Genomic DNA, 6,474 nt, shown 5'->3' on the forward strand with positions numbered 1-6,474 from the left:
CAGTTCAGTCAAAACTCTCCTGCTGGCTAGTAAGGTAAATAAATACACAGAGTCTTAAATTCTAACTTTATTATCGTGACTTTTTCCTCTTGTAATTTTGAATCCTACCTACAGTCAAATCTGAGGAATCCTTAAGTACGAACCAAATATTACATCCCACAAGACAGTTGTATTTTTAGAATAGCAATATTCTCAGAGCTTAACAATAACTAATCAAAATAAACAGGACTTCTGAGGAACAGACACACATAAACTATTTAGATCAACAGAAAGACACACCCAGAATCAGAGAAAACCATAAACCTACCCTGGATGAACTCTATCTTTAAAGTATGGTTGAGATTTTACTGAGTGACCTATGAGAATACTCTGCATTTTCTGGACTTTTCTGGAGGCAGAGATGGAGTGAAAAATGACTACAGTGAAGCCGTGAAGGTCTCCTCTAACGCTTTGGCTGGGCACGAGACATCACTGGCTTGTGGGTCTGACATGCTCTGTGAAGACAAGGAAATGAGGTTCATATTAAAGCACACTGACACCTCTGCACGTATAATCGGAACCTACAGATGCCTATGAAATACTCCTCATCTCACAGCAATGGTGGCATGTATGTACAAGAAGAGGTACATACATATCGGGCTGGCTCTACAGAGAACTAGAAGGATTCCATTGATGCCTCCTTCTAGGGCAAAAGACAGAAGTAGCATGTGAGGCAAAATTCATTCAAAGGCAGTATAGACTGAAAAACAACATTCAAGATGGTCACCAAACTAAATATAGACATACATACATAAAAATCACCCAACATTGGTCAATTCAGATAAAGAATGTTATCAGAATATAAAATCATTATCAGCTTCACATAAGCATCCTCATCTGGCTGTGTCTTCACCCCACAGCTATTATCGAATTGGTTTTTAGAACTGAATTCAGCACGCCCTCTTGCTTCTGGCCCATCGGAGATACTCGGTGAATGGAGACATGGGCTAACAGAAAGAGTCAATAGATAAACAAGAGATGACAGCACTAGCCAGAGCGGACAAGGCCCCTGACAGTTCACCGTAAAAGGTTATGATGGACACATAGAATGACATAAAGCTCTGTCCACATAGAATGACATAAAGCTCTGAGAAAAAGGCTGGGTTTGTTTTCACACTGGGAAAGCAATGTATCACTTTCACATTCACAATTTTAACTATTTTGCTGTCATGTCTGTGACAGTGGCCAAGGCAGCAGCACAGTGCCAGGGGCCTCAGACACGATGGCTGGCTGGCATCACGCAGCAGCAGGGGTCTCCCTTACATGAGTAGTGGTGTTTTCTCTTTGACAGCAGATCCTAAGAGCATCTATCTGCACACTTATCACCTGGACCCATGAGTTTGGACACACACATACTTCAATACCTTCCTGGACACCCACGGCGACACCGCTGTACTACACAGCGCCTGAGAGTCGCCAAACCAATTTGACCATGAACACTTTTTCCATGTAATAGCTATTAGTATTTGACACACATTTAGATAAATTTGTGCATAAACAATATTTTGTGAAAATTACTAACATTTTCCCACAGTCCAAAAGGGTTTTTATGATTTTCCTTTTTTACTTATTCATTCCCTGGTATCTATAACCATTTGTGCTAAAGTCACCCCTCTGGCTGAACAGAGGTTTGATTTTTTCAATCTTACCACTTTACCCACACACGCACATGTACAACCTTGGAGCTGGAGGCGCCCACGGTGAGAGTAGAAATGAGCCTGAGCCCCAGATGTGAGTGGTAGAGAAGAGATGGAGGGAGAAGGGATAGAAGGGGGACAGCGCTGTCTCTAAGAAGGGGGAGAACCTCTGCTGAGGTCAGATCCCAGGCCCTAAGAAGCAGGTGAGCCTGGCCAGAGCTTTGGGACCAGAACCTAGTCCACTGGGCCAGCCCTCCTCCCAGACTCCTGGAACTCACGTTCTCACAGTACGTAACCACTTCAGCTGGCCTTTGCTTTCTAGAAGTTGAGGAGGAGGAGAGTGTAAGAGAAGACAAAGCACCGCAGCTGAGCATTCATTTATCCACACCGCATATACACCCACGGCCCAGCCCACCTGAGCAGGACGCCGGTCCAGCCTCTGAGACTGGGGTAGATGGCCTTTGTTCACTCTTGGATGTGATTAGTAGGGCAGCATCTTCCAGAATGAATTAAGTCATACAGACAGCTTTCAAGACCAATGTCTGCAGGAGGCACCCCTCCACTTCCAGAGCAACAGGGCAGGTTTGCCCCGGGGCGGGAAGAAGGGGGATGTCTCTTTCTGCAGCCCCTCCTGACCCAGCACCTCCCTCAGGCTCCAGCTCCTGCTTCCACGGTGCACTGACTTCCTTCCCCCAAAGTCACCTCTCTTCACGACGTCCTGGGTAGCACATGACCTCTTACCCCTCTGCCTTCATCCAAACTGCCACAGTCTTAACACATTTCACTTTAGTGACACTCCAGCCAAAAATGCATAGCCCGAATCTAATTATGAGGAAATATCACATAAACCTCAATTTAGAGAATTCTACAGTCACTGGTGTGTACTTAAAAAAAAGTCAGCACTGTGAAGCTCAAAGAAGACTGGGTAACTTCTAAATTAAAGGGAGACCAAGGACACGGAAAAACAAAATGCAAAGCATGACCCGGGACTTTTTTTGTTATAAAGTGTATATTTGGGACAATTGCCAACATTTGAATATGTTCTGTAGGTTAATTAATAGTGTTGTATTAATGTTAGTTTCCAGATAAGAGAAAGTTTCTGTTTTTAGAAAATATACACCGAAGTATTTAGGAGTAAAGGGACATCATACCTGGAACTTACTCTCAGACAAGGTTATAGATAGAACACAAATGTGGTCAAATGTTAACAGTGGGAGAAGCTGGCTGAGGGATACCTGGTGATTTTTTCTGCTATTTTTGGAACTTTTCTCTAAACCTGAAATTATATTAATATGAAAAGCTAAATACATGAGGTCCTAAATACCACAAAAGCAGCTAGAAAATAAATTTGGTACCTCAAGAATTAGAACCGGGACAGGGCAGGGACTCGGGTCCTGAGACCAGCTCGGTATGAGGGGCTGGGCGTCCTCACTGAAAAGTAGGAAAGCAGAAAGTAGGCAAGGAGGGAAATATGGCACCGGGGCCTCCTCCCTCGGGGAGAAAACAGAAACGAAGTCATAAGCAATTATTCCTCTGACCTTCTGGACACTCCCCAGGAGACCTCAGAATCCCCCAATGTGACTATGATTTATTTATTTTTTATGAATAGTTTAACATTTTGGTCTAACTACCATGTGGCACAATCTTGTATATCACTGAGTGACAAATTAACTTTGTTGTAATTTGATAAGATTTCAATTCTAATTATGTTATTGATGTTATTACCATTATTTGGCTCAGCTTTAACCATTTCTTGTTCAGGTGGCTCGGCTGTTCCTTTATAATGTAGAAGAATTGGGAAGAACGTGGCCTGCATGTACTCCTGTTTGCTTTCAGGCTCACTGAGCTGTTTCTGTGGTATGTCAGGCTGAGAAGCCCCAACTTTGTAGAAGGCATCACAAACTCAGGGTACAACCTCAGGCTTTGCTGTCAGTCAGACGGACAGAAAGGGGTTCAAATCCAGCGGGGACCATTTCGGCGAGGTGAATTTGGGCAAGTCACCTATCCCTCCAGAGACCCCTTCCATATCTATAGAATATAGAAAATAAAACCTGGTTGGCGTGAGGATTGACTGGAGGCTTTAACTAACATGACCTGCCCAGTTCCTGAGCGGTAGTTGTGACAGAAAGCCTCAGAAACCACTCTCTTCTCAATGAACTCTGCATGAACCAACTCTCTCGTTTTTCTCCGTGAAATGCTACATCCCTCCAGTAAAGAGAACCTTCACTTTCTACAACACTTACTTTTCCAAAAGCCAGTGGTTTTTATGTCAGTTTGTGCCTGCTACTACAAATAGGCAATTTAATTAAATAAAAACTTTAAAAATATGAGTGAAAACATTGCTTCTATGTAAAACATGTTGAATATTTGAAAAGTCACAGGTAAATGGTAAAAGCAAATAATTCTGGTGAATTAGGTGTGGGTGAAGCAGCTAGAAGATAAGAGATTGTGGGTGACACGGCTTTGGGGCCTTCTTCTGCTTCCACAAAGGTGTAACCGGAAATCAGATATGAAGTTTCATGAGTGTCATTTAGGTAAGAAAGATGACACAGAACACCAAGCAGGGGACTCGTGCTATGAAGAAACACCATGGCATTACATCAGATACTGACAGTGATTGAATATACTTTAGGTTGAAGTTCAAGTAAAATGTTTAAGGTACATTTACATCATTTTTATGATTCCCTGATTTTAAACAACTTTTCGATTCATCAGTCCCAAATGTGTCAGATGAGAGGCCTTCTAGTGTGTTTTACTGAAACACCGGTGATGGGCAGAAACCCATTTGCTTGGCACACATACCCCAAATCCCCCCAGGATGTTTGGCTGGGGCTTTCACAGCGGCTCCCAATCTTGGCTGCTCATTGGAACCACCAGAGAGCTTTAAACTTCTGATGACTCGGCCCCCTTTCTCCACTCCCCTCAACTTTAATTACATTATCTGGGTAGGGCCCGGGCAGGTAAGTGCCACTGCTCTGTATTACTTGCTACTTGGGCCTCAGAAATCAGATCTGCAGCCAAGTTTGTAAGAGTCAGATGGAGAGTCTCAGCCTCCATTGTATCCCTTCAGGCAAGACCAACCAAGAGGCTTGTGAAGACAATACCTAAGGGTTCCTGAGTGGGGCTGAGGAGTCTGAACCCCTAGAAGGCAGCTCCCAGACAAATGGAAGGGGCACCAGGGACAGTCCATACCATGGTAGTGGGAAGGGCTGCAGGTCAGATGGCGAGGTGGGTAGGCCAAGGTGAGAGCGTGTGCGGAGAGGGACCAAATTCGGCTGCAAGTTCATGGTCAGGCATGTGATGATGAAGGTCTGTACTGAAACACAATTTCCTTGAGGTCAGAGATTTCATTTTCCTCCCAATGGGTGATAGACAGTGTGTTCTTATGCACAGTTGATTCTCATTATTGGCAGTAGTTACGGCCTAATAAGTCACCACAATGAATTAGCTGATACTGAACCACTGTTCCTAGGACGAATACAGGGTTAGGTTGCTGTGAGTCTCTGGCTACCATATTTTCATCAATTGCTTTATAGATAACCTTGTTTTATGTGTACCTCTGCTTAAAGAAACCTTATTTAATAGATAATAGATATTGTTGACTCAGCAAGACTGAACTCACAGCCAACAGCACCATAATACATGCCTGCACGAAGCTCTCTAACACATATTTCCTCCGTAAGACATCTTGCAGCCTTCTTGTGCTTAGCATGACACTCAGGGGTAGAAAACAGTGAAATCACCAACAAAATGCACAAAAATGCAAAAATCATGGCATTACACAGATCACAAAAAGGACACACACTTATAGTACAAGAACTAAAAGAAGAAGGTAGAGCATTGCCTTGTTTGCCTTAGCCGGGAATGTGAGCATAGAGAAACTCGAATTTTCACCACTGTGCTCATGTCCATGAATGACTGTGAGGTGCTGTGAGTACTGATTTGGGGGTTACAAATATATTTTAGTGAGTAGGTGGATTTGCAAATGTGAAATCTGAAAAAAATGAGGATGGACTGTACATAGTTGATGCCATTTCCATTCTTTCCTCCTGTCCTCCTCACTCACGTCTCTCACCTGCAAAGCCTGCTTACCCTGTCAAGGGCTCTTTGCTGATTGGCAGCCTGCCTCTGATCACTCCGTTCTGTACTCAGTTCTCAACAGAGAAGACTGTTGAGACAACTCAGCCCATCAATCAAGGAATCAATCCATCAATACTAATGAGGTATTTTAAAGCACTTAAAAAGACTTTTGGGAGGTACAGTGGGAAAGAGTAAATATAAGAAGCAATGTCTTCCAAAGAGAGCTTTACTATATACTACTGAGAGAAAATTAACATGTGAAACAAAGGCAGACATGCTAAAAGTACCTAAGTCTACTTAAAAATGAATGTTGCCCACTCGAATGAATGAAGTGATGAACTTGGCTCTAGATGAATGAAGTGATGAACCTGGCTAGGATACCTGTGTGTGAGGAGTTAGATGTGGTGCAGCTGGCTGTAAGGCCAGCTCTGATGCTGCTTTCTCAGAAACATTTTACGAAAAACATAGGACATTCCAGATGTATTAACCACCACCAAACATTCGTGCCCCATTTTTTATTGCCACATGCCTTTAGCCAGGATCTCAAGGACTTACTGGTAATAGTAAATATTTAATTTAGTCCAATGTATTTGAGAGATCATCCTGAAGAAAAGTCCAGGAATGGGACCTCAGGTAGTGAAATACTCCACGGAATCTGTTACATTTCACTCACAGGTTCAACACCTTCCAAGAGACAACCCGTCCCTTCCTCTTCCAC

The 6,474-nt window shown here is 43.2% G+C and overlaps 1 long non-coding RNA gene across 2 annotated transcripts in view; it reads right to left on the reverse strand.

Moving 5' to 3' along the window:
- Window positions 1-2,676: 2,676 nt before the first annotated feature.
- LOC111738971 overlaps window positions 2,677-6,474 on the reverse strand; it is a 6,554-nt gene continuing 2,756 nt past the window's right edge. Inside the window, exons 3-5 of one of the 2 annotated variants that reach the window (XR_002780048.1) lie at window positions 4,869-4,992; window positions 3,402-3,704; window positions 2,677-3,107 (exon numbers count right to left, since the gene is read on the reverse strand). This is a non-coding gene — a long non-coding RNA (uncharacterized LOC111738971). Of the gene's footprint in view, window positions 3,705-4,868; window positions 4,993-6,474 lie in introns of both variants that reach the window. The other variant, XR_002780047.1, reaches the window with a different exon arrangement.

The sequence above is a fragment of the Pteropus vampyrus genome, unplaced genomic scaffold (assembly GCF_000151845.1).
Source record: "Pteropus vampyrus isolate Shadow unplaced genomic scaffold, Pvam_2.0 Scaffold45, whole genome shotgun sequence".
In the NCBI taxonomy this organism is placed as follows: Eukaryota; Metazoa; Chordata; class Mammalia; order Chiroptera; family Pteropodidae; genus Pteropus; species Pteropus vampyrus.